Consider the following 23,621-nt stretch of genomic DNA (forward strand, 5'->3'; position numbering starts at 1 on the left):
TTCATCACTCTTCTGCTTAGTGAGCAAAAAAAAAAACATACGATACATATGTGGAGAAAGATTTTCCACAGAGAGGTTTGAAAGTTCCAGAGGTCAACCCTACCGGACTGGAATTGATTTAAGTCATAATTACCTCCGCAGTAAACGCACCCTGTCGGTTTTGAGCTAAGGGCCAGGTGTAGAGTAGAATGAGTAGTCTGGGACCGTTTTGAGTTTTGTGGCATCTGGCCAAGTGTCCTGCAAAAAAAAAAATCAGGCACACCGCACAAGCAGAACCCAGGCGTGAGAGAGCGAGCGATCTGTCAGCGGTTGTCAAGGCTCGTCTCTCTCTTGGCGTTCATTTTCCTTTCTGCGGGCGACTCCATAAGATCGGCTGACGGCGTCACTGTGCTCCCACCTAGGGGGTGCATAGGGAGCCGTCAAATTTGATTTGCTAACCTTTGTCAGATTTACTCTATTTATAGGAATCATATATATATCCTATTTTTCCAGGAGGTATATTTGTCATGGTTTACGTGGTGCCCAATTGGCCCCGCCCGTGTGGTGCCATCTGCGGCTCGTTGAGAGATTGACTTTCTGTTTATATAAAGCTCAGCGCTCTCTTGCTTCAGTGTCAGCTCGTCAAACGAATTTCTGCCCAACAAGACGTGGGTTCTGACTCGGCCCTGCTTCCCTGTTGATATCTTCAGTCCGGTATTATTCCCGTTTTTTTTTTTTTTCTGTTTGATTTCAGGTTCTAGTTTTGTTTCCGTCTATTTTGGACTTGTTTATATTTTTCTCCAGTTTTCGTTCCCGTCTAGTTTCTCCTGTTAGTTATCGAAATCTTGATTTTTTGTCAATCCGGTCTGTCCCTCCCTGTCCTGTATCGACCCCATCTGTCCAATATCAACTCGGGCAATTGGAAGCGGTCTCGTCGGTCTCTGGCTTCCTGTCCTTCCACGCCAGACCGTCTTCCTAACGTGCATGACTCCCCATTTCTCATAAAATAAAAGGCTTGTGTGAGAACGCCACACCATTGGGTCCTGTTTCTGTTCTGGTTCGGACAATATTAGAGTAATCCCTCACTGTATGGCAGTTTACTTTTCGCAGTTTCACTACTTGGCAGATTTTAATCTATTGCTGTGATCTGGGACCAATGGGCCATATTTGTGCAGTGTGTGGTGACCTTTTTCAAAGTCAAACTCAAATTCAGTCGCATTTGTCAATTTCTCAAACGTACAAGAGACCGAGATTCTGTTTCCCACTCTTCCATGCAGAGACAACAATTGACAATAGAGTGCAAATGCATAAAATAATACAAAATAAAAGTGCAAGTCTCTTTTCAGCTAATGCTAAAGTAAAACCAACTGTCATATAAGACAAGACATAAAATAAAATGTTCAAAGCATCAGCAAATTCTGACAGCGATATAAATAAGGTTAAAAATATAAAAATGGAAAAAGTAAAAAGGTAAAAGATAAAATATGTGAACAAAATAAATACAGCAGGTGTACAAGTTGGTGTTCCGTCTTGAGTGTTCATTTCTCTTCTGGAGAGAGTTCGCATATTGCTGCAAGCAAATTGCTGAACGTGGGCCAGCAGTAGGCACTTTTTCCTTTTTACCTAAAATGAAATGCACGGTTGTGGTGGCGATCAATTATCTTTTCCACTTTGAGCACGTAAATGAGTATTGTGGCAGACTTTTAATGAACTGCACTGTTTTGGCTGCAATCCATTACCTCCAGTTGACTATCGCTGAGAGCGGGAGTCAAGAGAGAAAATTTGTGTCATGCGTGGCATCTCTTATTTTCCGTATTTTCCACGTTAAATAAACAGTAAATGTGCAGCTGTGATTAATTATTCCTGGTTCATTATTGCTGCAAGTGGGAGCCCAGCAGAGCGCCCGATAAAAATCCGAGTGGCTACTTTGCAGATTTTTGCGTATTGCGGGGTTTCTTGTCAGTATGTGACTCCATTAGGTCCAGGCACATTAAGCCATTTAATCCATTTACAATTTCCTTGTGCGTTCTGTTTAAAAAATTGTTATATAAATGAAAATGTGTCCATCAAATCATATGAGACAATAAGCGACTGTTCTGTTCTCTAACCTGTGTTATGCTTTCACTGCAACTACCGTGTTTTCCTCTCTCTTTATTTCCATGACTCACATCCCAGAAATAGTACTCACCGATTCTCACCATAAAACGTTTTTTGCAGGGCTGAGGCCTCGCGGCTTTGAACACATAAACACAGCAGTTGTGCGGTTAGCAACAGTGTGGCATGTGGGCGAGTCATCGAGTACAATTGGCACGTGAAATTGAATGACTGCATCATTTTGTGTTGCTTTCTACCTAAATTTCTTATGTTGCGAGGCAAAGTCAACCATAAAAGACAAAGTGAAAAAATATGCACGGGTACGTTGAGTTGAAGCAGAAATTCAAATCCTCTTGTTATATTCCGGGTCAAAGTCACTCATTTTAAAATGAAAACAAAAGGTAGTTAATTTAAAGTTAAGTGGTTAATTTTACAATGAAATGTTGACTTAATCTATTGAAGGGGAAGGACTCAGTTAAGATACTGCAATCCCTCGTTTATTGCTGTTAATGGTGACAAGAACCTCTTGCGATATGCGAAAATCATTGAACGAACCGCAGCCACTTTTCACATGCGCTCTGTCGGCCCCCTTGTAGTAATAGTTGACCAGCGATAACATTACTTGCCCGCAATGGTGCCGTTCATTTTAGGCGGAAAGAGTGGACAAAAAGCGGGTCACATATATTATATTTGCCCTCTCGGCTCCTGCACAAGGCAAAAGTCGGATAAATAGAATAGAATAGACTGGGCATAATCGATTCAGTTCATTTTAGGTGGGCCACAATGGCCCGGTTGAGTGCCCTGAACTGAAATTAAATGCACTCTGCTAGTCTGCTCTCAGCAATTGTCGACTGGGGATAATGGGTTGCGGCAACAACCGTGTCTTTAATTTTAGGCAGGCAAGAACAAAACACCACTCGACAAAAATGCTTTCTGCCTGTTCCCACTTGCAGCAATATGGGACTGTGAATAATGGATCACAGCTGCACAAGTGCAGTCTATTTTATGCAGAAATTCAGTTTTGGCAGAAACAGAGCTGCTAGGCCTGACAAAAGTGAGCTTTACCAGTCCCTGGTTGCAGCAGTATGCAATCAGGGATAATGGATCACAGCTGCACGAGGGAAGTTCATATTCTGTTGGACAGAACGACAAAAAAGAGAATCCAGACCTGACAACAGTGCGCTTAACCGGCGCTGCTCTCAGCAATATGCGATCACGGATAATGAATCGTTTCTGCAGGAATGCAGTTCACTTTCGGTTGGAGAGAACGGCAAAAAAGAGCTTCAAGGCCTTGCAAAAATGCGCACTGCTGGCCCCCGTCCACATATATGGTTGGGGATAATGCATCGTAATCGCACACAAGCTTTGATTTTTGATAGAAAGAACAGAATAAAAAACAAGTTTGTCTTCTCTGCCCCAGTTTACTGGGCATAATCGATTGTGGACAAAACAGAGCAGTTCATTTTAGGAATATTTTTCAACGCCTGAATCAATGAGGCTGCAAAGCAATGTTCCCTCTAATTTTCCACGGGTCTGAGCGTTCACACAAAGTCGGTAAGCTACGCTTGAAACAACAGTGATCAACTATAATCCCAAGTGTGGCAAGATAATTAATTATCAAACATGTCCAAAACTTGACATTTTGCTGAGTTCTCGGCAATGCAAAATTATTTTTCTATTTTGAATGAATTGACTCATGTACTATTGCAAAGGTTGTACGGCCCACAAACGTCATTTGTTCTTACAATTCTTTCACAAGATATCCATTTCTTTTTTTTCCTGATATATTTTGCCGCATAATATCAACGTTTTTGGGGGCTTATTTAGTCGGTTGCAAGATACAGAACTGTACTTAATTACATTCTTTAGTGGAAGTACAATTTTTTTCTTTTCTTTTTCTTCTGTTTTCTGTGTTTTGTTTTTTTTTACTTTTTAAAAAATTCTTTTAGAAAAAAGTCTTATTTTTTCCGAGCTGTTACTTATTTCTTTTTGTTCTTTATTTACGTTTTTCCTACGTTTCTTTCTTTACTTTTTTGCTGGCTTTTTTCTAAATTTTTCCTTCTTTTTTTCTCTTCCTTTTGTTTCTTTTTTTCTCAGCTTTTCACTACTTTTTCATTTTGGTATTTTTTTCTTTTTTGTTCTATTCCCCCATTCTTTTAAGTCATTTTGTGCATAGTTTTACATAATATTTGGTCATGTTGGGATTAAAGAAGCAAAAACAACCTGAAGAGCCGTTTAGGACCCGAAAGAGCCGGTTCCTTTTAGTGAGCCGAGCCGAAGAAGCCGGTTCTCGACAAACTCTACTAACCTTACTCAACTTCGTTCTACTTCGACTCGACTTCAAAATACCGCATTTAGGACACAACATCGGGGGAACCCGTGTATTTTTACCTTCATGCACTGTAACTTTGACTTAAGTCGCTTCTTAATTAATAATTTTGAGCCCTCATTTTTGTGCGCTGGCTAGATTTTCTTGTGCGCTAAGAACGTGGGAGCAGTGCGCAACTGCGCACGCGAGCAGCTAAGAGGGAACACTGCTGCAAAGTAGTAAGGGGTAGCAGTAGTTTATAAGTACATCTAAAGCAGTCAGAACAACTGCCCAAAAATAATTTGAACTTACATTGGTTCAAGTCTTTTATGTTTTCAGCAAAATAAAACGCTGTAGTAGTGCCTCACATTGCGTACTAAAATACTAGAGTTTAATTTTTACATTCGTCAAATCAGAGGTGTCTTTTGATTGTTATTTTAGTGTTTGTTTTGTCTTCGTCATAAATAAAATAATCAAGAAAAAAAATCTGTGTTCTCTCTAGGATTTTATTTCTTGGACAAAATTTCATTTTGTTCCCTGTAGAAAAAGAAAAGAAAACTCAAGTTGAGTATTGAGTGAATGGCTATAGCATCAACAAATGAAGTTTTGCTTCACCTAATAATCTGAGAAACCGACTAACTCTGCGGTGTTCACTCTCGTGGATGGTGTCTAGATACTCTTGCACCCTTATTTCAAAATGTCCTGAGGAAACATCAGACAGATAAAAATCAATATAAAAGTTGTTTGATGTATAAGGTGTCAGAGCTCATAATACCACTCTCCTGAAAACAGATAAAAAAAAATACTTCCACGGAAATGTGTTGTTGGTTTCAAGTATTAATTATCCATCCATTATCTGCACCGCTTATCCTCAATAGGGTCACGGGGGTGCTGGAGCCCATCCAAGTTATCTTCAGGCAGTGGGCAGGGGACACCCTGAACTGGTTGCCAGCCAGTCGCAGGGCACACAGAGACAGACAACTCACTCACTCATTCACACATAGGGACAATTCGAATCGGTCAATTAACCTGACATGCATGGTTTTTTTGGAATGTGGGAGGAAACCGGAGTGCTCGGAGGAAACCCACGCAAGCACGGGAGAACATGCAAACTTTGCACAAGAGGATTCGATCCCATGACCTCAGAACTGTGCTGCAGAAGCGCTAACCACTCAGCCGCTGTGCCGCAGTATTAATTATGTATTTGATAAATCTGTCTTCATGTTGTTGATTAATGATGTAATTTAATTTTGTATTCTTAAACCAACAATTTGTTTGACCTCCAAAGAGCTCAAAAAACAAGACAACATCCAATAGTTATTTTCAAACATGAAATTTACCAGATCTACCAAATCTATAAAAATTATGTAACATTAGTGCCAACATTTTAACAATGTGTCGTTTGACGATAACATCCGGCATTCGTCAGTGTTGCGTGTCATTGCCATGTGAATGTCAGTGTCGTTGCCCCTTTCATTGTCAACTGCAGTTCTATATGTGCACATGTGACTTCCATGCACACAGGGTCCCATTAGTGCCAAAATTCTTAAGGATGTCCGTTAGTGTCGCGTGTCATTGCTGGGTGCATATGTCAAGGGTCGTTATTTGTGTCAATGTCAGCTGCCATTGTATTTGTACATGTGCAACACGCATGCGTATCGGATTCTATTAGTGCCAAAATTCTGCTCATGTGTAGTTTGACGTTGTCATGTGGCATAAGTTAGTGTTTTGTGTGCTTATCCCAAGTGTTGTTGCTTGTTTCGATTTCAGATGTCAACATTCTGAGACAAATGGAACATCATTTGCTTTATTGACAGAATTTTTGAACTCAGGGGCCGGTCACACAGCCGTTTGCGGCTGAATCACGGCTAAAATTTTGCGTTTTTTTTTTTTGCCCGTGGTTGCCCGCGATGGAAATGCGCAAAATTGGCCAACCCGCTGTCCATCGGTGGTATGCCCGCAAAACAGACGCCGGCGACTGTTCCGCTTCCTCATCGCGTCATTTCTGCATCATTTTCTCGTGTGGACCACGGGTATAAAAGCTCCCGAGCCGGTGTTGTGCCCAAATCCGACTCCTACGCAACACCCCCACCCCCCACCCCCTCGCGTGAACGCGCATTCTGCTGCGATCGCATTTTGTAGAATACGATCGCACTTTATTGTTTAAATAAACGCGTTATATAGACTAGGATCTCCCAATTGTTATAATTAGCTCGCTTTATTGTTTTAATAAGCGTTTCATATAGAATACGATCGCTTTTGTTGGAAGCGCAGCAGAATGCGCGTTCACGCGAGGGGGGGAGGATTTACCGTTCGATTACGTTCACAACAAAAACAAAGACGGAATGGTTTAAGTGGTATTACATTCCCAACTAATGCAAGACGAAGTGGTTTTGATTATATGTTCGCCATTAGATTCCCTAAAAGTGAGATAAAACTAGGTAAAAGTGGTTGTAGTAGCGAGGGGATGCAAATCTCAGCAGTGATGCATTTCTCGGATAACACCGGGCTGTAGAAATCATAACCGCTCAAGACACAGTCCCGTGAAGATCAAGATTTCAAGCTATGGCATCATTTTTATTTTATTATCTTGAAAAGAAATGTCAAGAAATAAAAATGGATTAAGACAAGGTCACTACACTGACGGGGATCCATGTTCACCCCCTTGACGTCTCGAGCACAACTGACGTGTGCTCGGCAAATCGCGCTGTATATACGCGGAGAAAGGCGTTTGACTGTCACACGCGTAACACGCTAATTTCACGTAATAACACCGCGATACAGGCGCAGAACATGCTATTATAATGCTCCACCCACGATTACCCGCTGAAATTTCCCGTCCTACCCATGTGTAACCACGCCCTGGCCGCGGCCAGAGCACGTCGTTTCGTGTCATTTCCGCGTCATTACCTCGTGTTGACCACGTGTGCGGCACGCGGTTTAACACGTGCTCAAACTTTTGAGCAGCTCAAAAGTTTTGCGCGCGGCCAACCACGTGTGAATTTCCGACCGCGAGTAAAGCACTGCTGTATCTTGTCTATATGGCGGTCTCAAAACGTCCAACAGCGCCCAACAGCATCTGCTTCACGGTCAGAAATTTCTGGCCGTGGTTCAGCCTCGATACGCACGTGAAAGGCTGTTTACCCGCGCTCTGAAGAATTGAGCAGCGCAAAATGTTTTCGCGCTGCCACCCTTGCGCCAATTTCCTACCTCGTGTTAAGCACTGCTGTATCTCGTCTGAATGGCAATCTCAATGCGTCCAATAGCGTCCGCCTCAAAGGCAGAAATTTCTGGCCGTGATTCTGCCGCAAATGTCTGTGTGACCGGCCCCTAAGGGAAACCAATGGTGGGTCGTGAGGACCTGTAAGGCTTTCTCTGCTTGCCTAAGCCTCCAAACGTGTGCTTTCATATTTAAGTATTTAACTAATAATATTTAAGGGTTACTTGTTCCTAGGCTCAGGAATCTGTGCAAACGCCTTCAAAATTTTATGTGCGGGCATCGTACAAGATAGCATAGTTGTGATATTTCTGTAGGTTTAGCCAAATAATTTTTAATTGGTTCATTCGGCACTGCCTTAAGGCCTGAAGAAACATTACAGCTTTCACATAGCTAGAGGGTGGTAGTTCACTAAAATGATTGTGAATACAGACAGCCTGCCATTAACCCGCTGCAAAAGCAAATACAGTAAATTGTGTAGATTTCAAAGCATTTTTCTCAACCCAAATTGGCTGATGGAGAAAAGAAATAGATTTGGTTGCAGATATACTATCAAAGAAATTTCAAGATGGACCTTTCAAGAAAAGCTGGACATTGTTAAGAAAACGCAACAGGGAAAATGTTTTGTCCGCCACTTTCAGCCCACGAACTACGATTGGTACATCAACCACCGGGAACTCTGTGAAATTTCTTCCATATTTTGCTGAAAGAGACACAGATTTATGTTACCATCTTTGAAACAATGTGATTAATGATATTAGTAACGGAGCGTAGCTCGCAACTGGCTTTACGTCAAAGACACAGGCGTCAGTCAAGGAGCGCTTCGTCACATTAGAAAATGTTACCAGTGCAAAGCGAGCCAATGAAAGTCTTAACATCTGATTTTTGGGTGAAAAATGAATGTCTGAGGTAAAATTGTGGCACAGTTTTACAAAAGTGCAGCTGTTATGTGTTCTAAAATAAATGGGGTGCTGGCTAAAGTTAGGGGAGCGCACTTTTGGCTTTTTGGGTTTTGTTTTTTTTGCTTCAAACATTTAATGATATTTTAAACTCAACAAATTTCAGGTCAACAACCAGAAGCACTGAAAAAAAGTGTTTTGTTTGACACATCACTAATTCAGACAGGAGTGAAGGCCTACCGATAACATTTACGTCATGCAGCTGATGGACCTCATAGCAAACCCACCTGTTTTAGTATCCGACTTCTCCCCAAAGCCACCACCAGAACCTGTGAAATGACAAACAAGCATTCTTTAGAGACTTGGCGTCTTGCTGGGTCAAAATCTGGCTGACCTCTTCCAAGAGAAGCATGCTGAGCTGAGGCAACGAGCTGGACAGCAGGCCCACGATAAAAGGATGCGGGCTGAGCAACAAGTCCAGCAAGGTGGAAGGGAGCACTGGGATGTAAGTGTGTTGCCAAAAAACAGGTAGAGTAGAGCTAACGCCACATTGCAGCATTGGAAAAGAGTTCTCAAAAAAAGATGTTTAGTAAAAGTACTGCCCTCTTCTGGACAATGTCATATTTTTGCATTTTGTGTCTTATTTTCTTTGTGTGTATTGTGCGCAACCACGACAGTTTAATCCAGAATGATGACATTTATTTTGCCACTAGTTCGTCTAGCATAACGGTTTTATGAATTTGCACTAAGCTAATGTCCAGTTAGGTTTTGAATGTTAGTTTTACAGTTCCGTTCATTGTATTTCCCTTAAGCAAAGGTTTACCATGTCTTTTTTTTAAACTTGGTTCGCTGTAATGCTCGTTCCTAAAAATTAACAAAAACAGCAGGGCAAAGCTCCTTTAGTGATTTGAGTGTCCTAGTTTGATGTCACCTCTCAACTCTCGTCTCTTTTCCAAAACGTTATCTAAACTTAAAGCTGAATATCTTGACAATATTCTGTGACACTAGTCCAAACTCTGCATTTCTGTAAAATTTATCTATTAAGACAAAACAAAAATAAACAATTGTATATCCATCTCTGAAGAGCGCCCTTTTTGAGAGTTGTCAAGCGATGAGATCATGGTTGCTGAGCTTTGGTTAATTAACGACCAATCAATCTTCAGAAAGTGTCTCAAACCTAATTGGTTGAGAGCTGAGCCTGGGCAACATCAATGTCATAATCGCTTGATACCTACTCTCACAACGGCCACCTCCAGAGATTGAAAAAAAAAAAACAGGTCCCTATTTCTTATAAACTCATATTCTACAAACACAATAGTATTCAAAATAATCTGTTTATACTGTAATTGTAATGGCTTACACAACATGTATTACTATTAATCCTTCCATCCCACATTATCAACATGCAATCTCCTGGCCCCCGCTTGCAGCAATAGTCAACTTGGAATAATGAATCACGGCCGAATGGGTGGGATTCAATTTAGGCGGAGAAAATGTTAAAAAAGCAGCCACCATGCTCTCTTTGCCTACTCTCTGCAATAGTCAACTGGGGATGATGGATCGTGGCCAAAAGAGTGCAGTTCAGGCATGGCACAAAGGGACGCTTCAGATCCACACACTGAAAAGAAGAGCGCCTTGCTGGCACCTGCTGTAAGGAATATTCAACTGGTGATAATGGATCAGGGTCAAAATAGTGGAGTTTATTTTACGCAGGCCAGAAAAGCCTGCCTCTACTGGCCCACATTCGCAGAAATATAGGATTTGGGATAATGGACTATTTAGGCAGAAATATGGTAATGGCAAAAAAAAGTGTAGTCAGGCCAGACAAATGTGCGCTTTGCCGGTACCCGCTCATGTTAACTTGCGATCAGGGATAATTTATTGCAGCCGCATAAGTGCAGTTCACAGAGAGATTGCCTGTCCCTGCTGTAAACAATAATAGATTGTGGCTACAAGAGTGCAGTGTACATTAAGCGGAAATAACATTGAAAAATAGGCAATCAGGGATAATGCATAAGCATAGTTTTCAACCAATTATGCACTGAGGCCGCAAAGTAATAAGCACAAAGCAGCCAGGGATTATAATATTGTCAGGAAGTGTTTGACCAATGCTTTTTATGATTTAATGTGGTGTTTCTTTTTATATGCGGCTAAGTTTGACCTCCTGTCCTCTAGTGGTGAATTAGTATACTATTCACAAAACATGCGAAAACCTGAGTTTTTCTGCAATAAAGATGACCTTCCACCCCAGGAGCAATGAACCAAACACCCTGAGAAGCTCCCTCACACCCAAGTAGGAGAGAAGACACTCATAGTCCACCTGTTCTAAACGCGAGTCGGACGGTCCGCAGAGTTTCATCACCTACCAGGTAAGAAAACACACTTGGCAAATCAAAAATGATCATGGACAGTCACAATTTTTCTTTTCCAAACACGCCGTACTTCTGTGCCCAAGCCTGGGAGGAAAGTCTTGACGGTGATGGTCCTGCCTGGGGATGGAAATTGGGCCTCCATTATGGCTCTCATCAACGGCTGCACCAGAGCGGGAGACAAAGCCCTGCACCTCTCCACCTCATCCAACACCTCAAGTGCAACAGTGAAATGCACAAAACCACATTCAATATGCACATAGGAGGGCGGGGCACAAAAAATGTTTGAAGAGGTACCTTAGTGAACAACTCGAGGCATTCATGGCAAATGTCAATGCAATAAACCTCCGGTAGACGTTTTCCCCGGCCGTTTGGCAAAGAAGCACACATTTAAAAGGGATATGTTGATTTGTGATAATCGTGAATATTTATTAATATCATCCACATTAGTACTAACATTACAATTAATATTATCAAAACAAAAGTTAACCCCAATAAATGATCTCTGCAATAATACTCAGAATGTGATATTATGGTTGTCCATACATCCATTTTCTGCACCACTTATCCTCAGAAGGGTTGCAACAGGTGCTGGAGCCCTGCCCAGCCATCTTCGGGCAGTGGACAGGGCACATTCTGAACTGGTTGCCAGCCAATCATTGGGCATTTTGGATATCAATGTTTTAAAATAATTCTAATTACCGGAAGTTCTGGACGCGAAGCCGTTACTTTGCTTTCTAGCTTTTAAACACTGCTGCTGTCAATATAATACCAATTTTTGGTGTGGGCAGCGACTTGGCAAGGAATAATCAACATCGTCAATACAAAAATGAACATTGATTATTCTATATATATTTTTTTTTTAAATTTATTATTATTTTTTTTAATTTATAATTAGCTTCAAACTGTCGTAGCAAACTACATAGCTATGAGCCACAGTATTTGGTAGCACTACTATAAATGTTTTTAGTCTACCACCTTAGCTATTTGGGAATACAGTACAATCTATAATAGCATAATGGTGTTCTAAGCTTCGTTTAATTTTTAAGGAATCCTTTTCCACAGTAACACAATGCATGCACAAACTAACACATGAATGCATCCAAATAGATGTACACTTTCCCAGGCACACACTTCCTGTTTTCCCACAAGCATGCCAGCATTTTTGGCACAGCTGTGAAAGTCGGTATTTGGGGACATCCTGTTGTTATGATGTATTTTTTTTTCATGTTAGTATTTACCAGTAAACGTTGGCAGTATCCGAACCTCCTGCTGTTGTCTTCTCCCATCAATTTGTACGCGAACATTTCACTTGGAAGGGATCAGTCGTCTTAAATGCACATTTATAGACTTAATTTGCATTTTGAGACACGACATTGTAGACCTAGACACTGTACAAGCCATTGTGGGCAAATTATTGCCCTCAGGGAAAACATTGCCAACGATGTATAAGATTATCTTTCTACAAAATTGGTTATTTCATATCATGTTCATTCGTTTACCCAATTATTTACTTGCTGTAAAGTAATTACTAGTTTAGTATATATTTGCTGATTAAATGTCATGTGTATCTTATAAAACAAGTGGGGATGTATATACAATCAATTGATTCTTGAGAGTCAATGTAATGTTGTGGTTCTCAAATATAGGCGCGTGATCCCTGATTGCATGTTTCAGTTAAAGGGAACGAGCAGTAGGTGCTTTAATCGGAAGCCAGTCTATTCTGACTCACCTAAAATAAAATGCCTGGTTGTGGCCGCAATCCATTATCCCTGGTCGACTATTACTGCTGGAAGAGTGCATTTTCTTCTCAGTTCAGGCAGCTAAAGTGTGTCATTGTGGCCCACCTATAATAATGTGCACTGTTTTAGCCGTGCTCCATTATCCCCCGTCGACTATTGCTGAGAATGTGAGGGCAATTTTCTGTCCTATGTGGTTGCTCTTTTTTTCTTTACTCCTAAGATGAACAGCCCCCGTGTTGTTCATTGCCACGGGCAATGTTTGTTGAAACTGGGAAGGCGTTGCTTCGCGGATTTAACATATTGCACAAGGCTGTCGTCCCCTAAACCGCAATAAATGGGGGATTACATATCTTTAAACACTGAGAAAAATATTCACATTTTCTAACTAAATAATGAGAGATTTGACGGATTTGTTTTAAATATTTAAATAACCTAATATTTGTAGAACAGAAATACAACTTTAAAGATTATAATTTAGTAAAAATCTTATATAGTTCTTTTTGAAAATACAGTAAAAAAAAAGTAGTTACACATTTCTTATATAATATACCAGTATAAGATGGTGTGTGTCACTTGAGGTGTTAAAAATAAGTTAATAATATTCTTTATTAGGTATGTGTTAACAATACCCAACTGAGTTCAAAAACTCCTTATGCTTTTTTTTTCATTGCGCCTATCTACATTTACCTTAATTTTATTTGAGCTGTTCGGGTTGGAACACATTAGGTTGGAGGAAAAGAGGCTGGGGGAAGTGCTCGAGAGTCACGTAATGCTCGTCTTTGCAGGTTTTTTCTTATTAGTGTAGAAAGTAGAGTCCAAACGCTAACCCAAGCCCCCAAAGGATGAAAAAAAGAAGAGTTAATTTGCGTGCGTCCAAGAAATGCATGTACTTGCCCATTCATTACAAACAAGTTGACTAAGGTTGCAATCATGACTTTACGCCAAGAAATGCCGACAGAGAGTGACGAAGTTTTTAATTCTGTACAGGAACTTTAAGTATTACTTTAAATTTGCCCACCCCAGGCTTAAACTCAAAAGACTTTTAGACATTTTTTCAGTACCCCTAACCCATATGACATTTAGTGTAGCATTAAAATAGGCCTCACCTGGTGTAGCTGTCTGCTGGCTCCCAGTCCTTATTATCTGGGAAACAAAAATCAGGAATCATTTTAATCTGATCATCTCTTTCCCTCAGGAATTTGAAGTTCTCTTCCAGCTGAAACGTGACAACCAAGTGACATTACGGGTGCCTCCGAACACAAAACAAACCACTTCAGACCTTAGAGGCCGGTCACACAGCCGTTTGCTGCTGAATCACGGCTAAAATTTTGCGGGTTTTTTTTGCCCGTGGTTGCCCGCGATGGAAAATGCGCAAAATTGGCCAACCCGCTGTTCATCGGTGGTATGCCCGCAAAACAGACGCCGGCGACTGTTCCGCTTCCTCATCGCGTCAATTCTGCGTCATTTTCTCGTGTGGACCACGGGTATAAAAGCTCCCGAGCCGGTGTTGTGCCCAAATCCGACTCCTACGCAACACCCCCACCCCCCACATTCTGCTGCGATCGCTTTTGACTTTTTCATCCGCGTTAACAAACGCATTTTGTAGAATACGATCGCACTTTATTGTTTAAATAAACGCGTTATATAGACTAGGATCTCCCAATTGTTATAATTAGCTCGCTTTATTGTTTTAATAAGCGTTTTATATAGAATACGATCGCTTTTGTTGGAAGCGCAGCAGAATGCGCGTTCACGCGAGGGGGGGAGGATTTACCGTTCGATTACGTTCATAACAAAAACAAAGACGGAATGGTTTAAGTTGTATTACATTCCCAACAAATGTAAGACGAAGTGGTTTTGGTTATATGTTCGCCATTACATTCCCTAAAAGTGAGATAAAACGAGGTAAAAGTGGTTGTAGTAGCGAGGGGATGCAAATCTCGGCAGGGATGCATTTCTCGGATAACACCGGGCTGTAGAAATCATAACCGCTCAAGACACAGTCCCGTGAAGATCAAGATTTCAAGCTATGGCATCATTTTTATTTTATTATCTTGAAAAGAAATGTCAAGAAATAAAAATGGATTAAGACGAGGTCACTACGCTGACGGGGATCCATGTTCACTCCCTTGACGTCTCGAGCACAACTGACGTGTGCTCGGCAAATCGCGCTGTATATACGCGGAGAAAGGCGTTTGACTGTCACACGCGTAACACGCTAATTTCACGTAATAACACCGCGATACAGGCGCAGAACATGCTATTACCATGCTCCACCCATGATTACCCGCTGAAATTTCCCGTCCTACCCAGGTGTAACCGCGCCCTGGCCGCGGCCAGAGCACGTCGTTCCGCGTCATTTCCGCGTCATTACCTCGTGTTGACCACGTGTGCGGCACGCGGTTTAACACGTGCTCAAACTTTTGAGCAGCTCAAAACTTTTTCGCGCGGCCATCCGCGTGTGAATTTCCGACCGCGAGTAAAGCACTGCTGTATCTCGTCTATATGGTGGTCTCTAAACGTCCAACAGCGCCCAACAGCGTCTGCTTCACGGCCAGAAATTTCTGGCCGTGGTTCAGCCTCGATACGCTCGTGAAAGGCTGTGTACCTGCGCTCTGAAGAATTGAGCAGCGCAAAACTATTTCGCGCTGCCAGCCGCGCGCGAATTTCCGACTGCGTATTAAGCACCGCTGTATCTCATCTGTATGGCGATCTCAAAGCGTCCAATAGCGTCCGCCTCACAGGCAGAAATTTCTGGCCGTGATTCAGCCGCAAATGTCTGTGTGACCGGCCCCTTAGATGGAAACTCTTGTGTGACTTCAGGGATCTAATGACCCCCCATTTTGGCTTTTTGTAGAGACACAACCATGAAGTACTCAAATATTTTCCGGTGATAGTTAGAATCCAAGTTTTTGGTTCTGTCTCTGGTGCACTGTACCTCCAAAGGGCTGAGTATGGAATGCACTGAAACCAGCCGCCGTTGGTGGGCTGCAACAGAACAGAGAATCTATCAAGGGAGAAGCTCTTTACTCCAAAAAGTTTGCTTATTACTTAAATCAATAGTGCTGTGTTTGAACGATTAAAGTTTTTTGACCAATGGGAACTGTTAAAAAATACGCAATGTACGCGGATTATGGGTTCATTTATTACTGACTGATTTTCATATCTTTAAAGTTTTCTATTTCCACATCTTATTTTGAGGAGAATTCCTTCAAGATATTAAAGATATTGGAGAACATTGGTGTGTTTTTATCAGCCCTTGTTTTGTTCATTGAAACCCCCCTTTGTCCCACTCTCACCCTGACCCTAGCTCCAGCAGCCCCAAAGAAGTTGAGTTTGAGACCCCAGGTCTAATCACCTCTTCCTGAGCTGGTCTCAGCATACTGATAAATCCTCCTTAGGTGCTTTTTCCCGATCCGAGCCTCAAAGATACTGTTGATCCTCTGGACCACCTGAATATTGTTATCTTTAGATTTCAAAATGAATTTGACAATTATTGTGAAAAACATATTGTTGATATCTTGTAGCTCATGCAGTTTTCGGGGTCCGAGGACGTCCACGGCGTATTGATCGGTGACTAAATGGGGCTTATCTGGGATGAGGAAGCAAGACTATCGCTGCCACTGAGGTTTCCCTGGTGACCTTGACGTAGGTCCAAAAGCTTGGAGCTTCTGCCAGAATTCTGCCGAAAAAAACCTGGTCTTGAAGCCTGGGGAGAGATGATTGGAATCCTATTAAGCTCGATGGTTCTGCCCACCCCTGTCCTTAAGCCACTACTTTTAAAAACCCCTAAATCCATGATGGGGCAGTAGAAAATTTAGAACCTTGCTCATGTCCGCGCCAGGAGAAGACGGTAAAGACGACTTTTGGGAGCATTGACTCTCCACTTCTATGTCCTTATACGGATTCTCTTTGTCTAAAAGGAGAACAAGGAAGATGATTAACTCAATTTATTAGACAATTTACCATTTACAGTAATCCCTCACTACTTTGTGCCTCGGTTATTTTTGGTTCACTGCTTCGCGGTTTTTTAATGGAATTGGAATGTCTTCATTTACATTGATATCAGCGTATCGTACATTATGTTCTGCTGACAGCACACAGTAAATGATTTCACGGGGCAGCTTAGGGATGGCTTTGTGTTTTGGTGGGTATGACTGTGTGCGCGACTCTGATAGGCTGGTGTATGCTGCCAGTCAAACAGCGGGGCGGCTGCTCTATTCAATGTGTTTATTCAAAACAAACTAGGAAGTACTGTGAAATCTACCTTTCAGAGGCTCGTTACATTTAAAAGAAATTCATCAATTAAATCGGACTCTGAGTAAAGTCAGAAGAGTGCAAATTTAAATGGTGATTACTAGCGGGTGCGCCGTGGATTATCATTAGGTTCGGGAAGCAAATGGGGCGTTGGCGGGATAGAGGGAAATAGTGGTACTGCAGGTGCGGCCTACTGTGGCTAGGCGATGTAACAACTCTCACCTGCTCCCCCTGCCGACCCTGTATCTCACCAATGCCAGATCCATTACCATGAAATGGATGACCTGGAGCTACAACTCGTGGTAAGCCGCTACATTCCGGGTGGTTGTATTCTAATCATCGCGGGGACCTGGCTCAATCCAAATAATACCCAATGCTAACCAACAGCTCTCGTGATCTTTCTTTTTAACACTGAAAGGAGAAGCTCTCCAATTTTGTTTGTTTTTTGTATAATGAAGATAAAGACCATTCAACTGCAATTCTTTGTTTGTGATTGTAGATCAATAGTTATTATTTCATTAGTCGTATATACTCGGTCAGTAGGAACAATTTTTCTCGACACTTTCAACAGCAATTAAGCATAGTCACAATTTCCTTATATAATTTTCTAACAAAATGATGTTTGAACAATTGTTGTTGACATTTTTAACAGCAATTAAACACATTCACAATTTCATTATATCATATTCCAACAATATGAGTTTTTATCCACACTTTTAACAGCAATTAAATACATTCACAATATCATTATATCGTATTCTAACAATATGAGGTTTGAACAATTTTTATCGACACTTTTAACAGCAGTTAACCAATGTGTAAAGGGCAATACTATTGTGCAAGGGCATAGCTCTGTTTTCTCAAGTGGGATGAGTTTGATCTTTAAGGGCTTTTACGGAAGGGACGTCGCTACTTCACAGATTTTCACTTTTCTTGTCCCCATTTAACTTGATAACGGAGGGATCACTGTACCTGGAGCCATGAAAAAAAGTGACCACAGAGTTGGTCGATACAAGCATGTTGCGATACCACACGCAAACTCCCCATTTATTTGGTTGCTGTCATAGTTACACAGTATGTCTTCGTAGTGATGTCCCAGAGTCAGAAAGCACTTTGAAGCTGTGACGTCTACACATGCAAGTGTTTTCCTGTCGGATTAAAAGCCTAATTAGGTCTAAAATAACAAGACTTGAGTAAAGAGTGGACCAATCCACTATTTTAGTTAATTTGACCCAACTTCTTGATTGCTTTAGACAAAAAAAAAAAAACTCAAATTGGTTTGTTCAGTTCAAAACAACTGCCTAAAATGTATACTGTATTCAATTATTTATTGTTATACATACAGTGTCTTCTCTCCCTTAAAATAACACATTTAAAAAGCAAATGTTAATTTATGATAATGATGATTTTTTTTTATGTATGTCAACTTTGTCTACATCATTAGTATTGATATTTTTAAAGCAAAAGTCAACCCACATTTTTTTTGCAATAATATGCCCATCAGTCGAAATGTGGTACTGTAATCCCTTGGTACTTCACACTACGTACCACACGGTTTCAGCGCATCGTGGGTTGAAAATATTCAGATGATCCATTATCCCCGATCACATATTTCTGTGAGCGGGGGCCGGTAAAGACAATTTCTGTTTTGCCATTGCTGTATTTTTGACCAAATTGTACTACATTTGTGTGGCTGCAATCCAGTATTGCAATTCCCCTTATTATTCGATAATAACCCCTACAAACACAATGAGGCACCTATTTACTCACAGCAAGACAGACTAAGTACAATAGCTCGACAATGCAGTACAGTGGGACCTCGCTACTTCGCGCTTCGACATCCGCGGATTCAGAGCTTCGCGGGCCTAAAAAATAATAATTTGAAAAAAAAAAAATAATAATTTTTAATTTAAGCATTTTTGAAGGGGCGTCGCTACTTCATGGTTCCATGTTCGCGGGTTCAGAGCTTCGCAGGTCTAAAAAAGAATAATAAAAAAATAAAATAATTTTGAAAAAAAAAAAAAAAAAAAAAAAATATATATATATATATATATATATATATATATATATATATATATATATATATATATATATATATATATATATACTGGTATATATTTATTTATTTATTTATTTTTTTAATTTTATTTTTTTAAAGCATTTTTGAAGGGGCGTCGCTACTTCGCAGATTTTCACTTTTCGCGAGTGGTTTTGGTCCCCATAAACCGGGTCTAAAAAATAATAATAATAAAAATCCCCCCCCCATTTTTTTATTTTATTTTATTTTTTTTAGGTGCGCCGCTACTTCGCGGATTTTCACTTATCGCGGGTGGTTTTGGTCCCCATTAACCGCGATAACCGAGGTCCCACTGTATTATCAGTCTACGATGACGTTGTCATCTGCTACCACTGACTGAGACAATGAGGATTCAGAGCTAAAATGGGCAGGGTGAGATCGGTCTTCTTTTTTTAAACGGTTTTCCGTTACAAAAAAAATGTTAAACGGTATAACAATGTGAAATGATCAACACATTTAAGTAATAGGGGAAAAACGAATAAATTGACGGGTAATTTGGAATAATTTATTGTTGTTGAATAACACTATTTTAACATCACAGTAGCTCGTTTATCCATTATCCATGCATCATCTGCACCGCTTATCCTCAGTAGGGTTGCGGGGGTGCTGGAGCCCATCCCAGCTATCTCTAGGCATTGGGCAGGGGACAGTGGCCAATTAACCAAACATGCATGTTTTTGGAATGTGGGAGGAAACCGGAGTGCCCGGAGGAAACCCACGCAAGCATGGGGAGAACTTGCAAACTCCAAACAGGAAGGTTTGATCCTATGACCTCAGAACTGTGCCACACACGCCCTAACCACTGTGCTGCCGTGCTGCCCAGCTCATTGTTTAATTACACTTAAATCCATTTAAGTACAAATTGAAAAAAATTAAAAATTCCAGAATGAAAAAAATACAGGAAAAATAATATATTCCTTTAAAACTTTAAATGTTTTTGGGTTAAAGGAACAGTGTGTAATATTAAGTGCATCCTAGTGGTACAAAAAAAACGTTATTCAGTAAAACAAACACATAGCATTTATTCGAATACTTGGCAAAAATACATGAATAATCATATCAATGTTATTCTTCTTTTAAAAATCATAGCTCGAAAAATGTGTATTACTTTTACATAGTGGAATCCAGTAGTACAGTACCTAGTACCTAGTAGTAAACCATGTTTGTCTGGCGTCTTTCTGGCTTGTGTGGCATTGGATTTCATTCACATTCGACAGCAGTTCCCATCTAGTGGTCAAATATTACACACTGGGGCTTTAAGTAAAAGAAACAATTGATATCAATGCTGACACCATCTGGATTTGAGGTGCTCATTATGGTGATTTATATTATCATCAGGTGCCCTTTCATAGACGTTTTAAAACAACAATTTTACATCACAAGGAGTTAACGAAAGCAATTATCATTAATTTCAAGCAATTTTAAGGGAAAATAGTTGAGTTACAAATTATTTTTGTAAAGTTATATTTGTACTTTTGGAGGGAGACATTTTTATCTTTGATGTATTGGTATCTCGTAGCTAGCGATGGACGTGTGACAATACCAAGTATCGTCTCACTTTTAATGGCCATTTAACAGTCAGAAACTACATATAACAAGAATCATAAAATGCTTCAAACTAATTATAGTATTTTGGGGGGGGAATACTCCTTTTTAATATCTGGCTATATTTTTGAAGAGATCACAGATTTTATTTTTGACAGTTGTATTAATACCTGGTATCTGTATTTATGATCAAAGAAAAAAGAGAAATTCGATAAGGAACATCCTAAGTATCTGGTATCAGTACCCTTATTATTTTGTATCCTATTCTTTTGTTTTTGTATTCATTTATGAAATTATTGAGTATTTCCGTCAATTTTAAAAGGACAGTGTGAGTTGTTTAGAGCAAGGGTCGGAACCTATGGCTAGCGAGTCATATTTGGCTTTTTTTTATCTGGCTCGGAGAGTAAATAAAACATGCAGAACAATTTACTCTACTGTTACATGCAGAGCCAAATAAAGCACATGTTAAGCCGACACATCGCTGACTACTGCAAGGTTTGGTCAAGTATATATAGGGCATAGCCTGAACTAAGGTTTACAGTCAAGGTGTCACACCAACAGACCCTGTTTTGTCTGTAAATCGCTAAAGAATACTTTATATGGAAGTTCATTAAAAAATCTTTGTCCACTGCTGACACCATTTATGATGACAACCCACAGAACAAACTGTAAACACCCCAAAAACTGTAGCAAAGCACCCAGAGCAATTTGATCGGGTAAGCGGTAGGTATAGGCGGAGATAAACAAACAGCGCGCTCACTCCTTTTCCCCCTCGCCCAGCGCCATCTGCACCGAAGGTAAAAACGGTACCCTTTATGTTTGCAGTATTTTGTGACCTTTTTACAACAGTACTTTGCTCGCATGTTGTTTTCACACCGTTATTTAGGACAAAATTGACGGTCAAAATGAACCTCAACACTCTTAAGTAACTACCGAAAGAAACAAATTTTAAGTGGTATACAGTATTATATTGATATATTGATTGACACAGGCTCTGGCATTATTATAATTATTTAATAGATTTTATCAAATCTTCTAACATCATATAGTGGAATAGTACGTGCCAAAGAATTAGCTTTTGTGTGTAGAGCGGGTTTGACGGTTTTATTAAATCTTATATTAAAATATATGGTGTGGTTCTCTCAAAAAAATATAGACATGTTTATCTTTATGGCCCTTTGGGTTAAAAAGGTTCCTGACCCCTGGTTTAGAGCCTCCTATTGGTTAAAAAAAACTCAAAAAAAGAATTATAAAACAAAACAAAAAAATTTAAATAACAGGCAAAAATACACAAACTATCGTATACACATGACACAAGCCTCACCAAGAAGGGGGTGACATCATTGTTGGCTTTCGGCTTGCAGCGAGGACTAAAAAACCTCCGAAAAAGGAGAAAATCGTGCAGTTTGGTCTCTTTGAGTCTCTCGAGTTTGTATTCCTCCTTGTGGTTTTTAGCACTCTCTGGGTTGTACAGTACTACAACATGCAGCGACATCTAGTAGTCAAATAAAACACAATGTCCTATAAAATATCCGTAGGTGGCAAAATGTATGTTATTTTACATTATATGAGCTTCATCGAGAGGGAACTGACATTGTTACCCATGTTTAAGTTTTGGTTGCCCAAAAAAAAACAAAGCATTGCAAAAGGGTTGACCAAAAAAAAAGAAGAAAAATTGTGCCTTTTAGTCACCTTGAGTTACTGTAGTTTGAATTCGTCCTTGTGCTCTTTGGCACTCGTTTCGGTTGAAATACAATTGGGCGACCTCTAGTGGTTCATTTATAGACACTGTCCCTTTAAAAATGAACAAATATCCACTAAAGCTCACACACCCCAGCATAAAAAGAAGCGCTATGATCCACTCCTACAAAATAAATGTGACGTTTCCATATCATAGAAATAAGCTGTCCATGGGTAGAACACTTGATGTGATCCATTTTCGAAAACGATGGGAAAATTGAGGCTGAGAGGCCGACGGACCCCAAGCGTTTTCCCCTCGCCGGCCTTTGCAAAAATAAACACATAGTTGGATCCTGGCCTGTTACATCAAATGATTATGTTTTAATAAATAAACCGCAGGAAACGGAAATAATTGGAATGGCTGCGATGATAACCGCAAGGCAAATGTAGCTTTTTTCCCCTTGGATTGAGTTATCTGATTTTAAGATAGCGTCATCCATCAGAGGGAACTTCTGATTTCGTCTCCGATTATTATCCGTTATCATGAATTTGCAACTGGAAAGTGACTTTTGAATATATTTCTTCTTCCTCTAATATAGTAACTGGTTTTTTTTCTATTCAAAAGAATAATGGCAGATGAGATTCATTTCAAGTGTGAATTTTATCTTGTATTTTATAATTGTTCTTCTTTCATCACAAAGGAACTGTTTCTTTATTCCCCTTTCATTATAATCCAAAATGCACCTACTTCATCTAATCTAAAAACATTATTTGTTTTCCTCACGGAATTTCATTTAAATAGAATAGTGCAACCTATCAAGATCAAGTATCAGAAGATTTCTTTTCTGGTGAAGAAAAAATTCACAAGAAATTCTGAATACATTTGGCAGTTTTTAAACATACCTGCACGTCTAATGGACTCTCCTCTTGCAAGCAAATGAGTTAAAGCATTGGATGACAGTTTAAAAGAATCCATCAAAAAGACCTCCCGACGCTTGCATTCCAAGATATTTTTTATCATGCTCAATTCAAATAGATAGATAGATAGATAGATAGATAGATAGATAGATAGATAGATAGATAGATAGATAGATAGATAGATACTTTGTTCATCCCCGAAGGGAAATGCTCCACTCTCGCTTTTTTTCTCTCGCTCTCCATTTTTCTCTCCGTCTCTCTCTCTCTCTCTCTCTCTCTCTCTCTCTCTCTCTCTCTCTCTATGTCTCTCTCTCGCTCTCTCTCTTTCTCGCTCTCTCTCTTTCTCTCTCTCTCTTCCCCGGCATTCTCTCAGTCTTTCTCTTCATATATCTTTATTATAGTACACATACAGTATTTAATACTGTGTTTGTATTTCATCACTATCATTATTTTTAAAACGGTACTGTAGTATGTTAATACTACGTTTATTGTCATTAATTTTCATCTATGCCACATATATATATATATATATATAT

General features: G+C 40.1%; 1 pseudogene; it reads right to left on the reverse strand.

Annotated features, from left to right (window-relative positions):
- Window positions 1-23,287, reverse strand: LOC148357081 (DENN domain-containing protein 2A-like; annotated as a pseudogene).
- Window positions 23,288-23,621: the final 334 nt, after the last annotated feature.

Source organism: Urocampus carinirostris, chromosome 11 (genome assembly GCF_059441175.1).
Source record: "Urocampus carinirostris isolate Australia breed hairy pipefish chromosome 11, RoL_Ucar_1.0, whole genome shotgun sequence".
NCBI classification, from domain to species: domain Eukaryota; kingdom Metazoa; phylum Chordata; class Actinopteri; order Syngnathiformes; family Syngnathidae; genus Urocampus; species Urocampus carinirostris.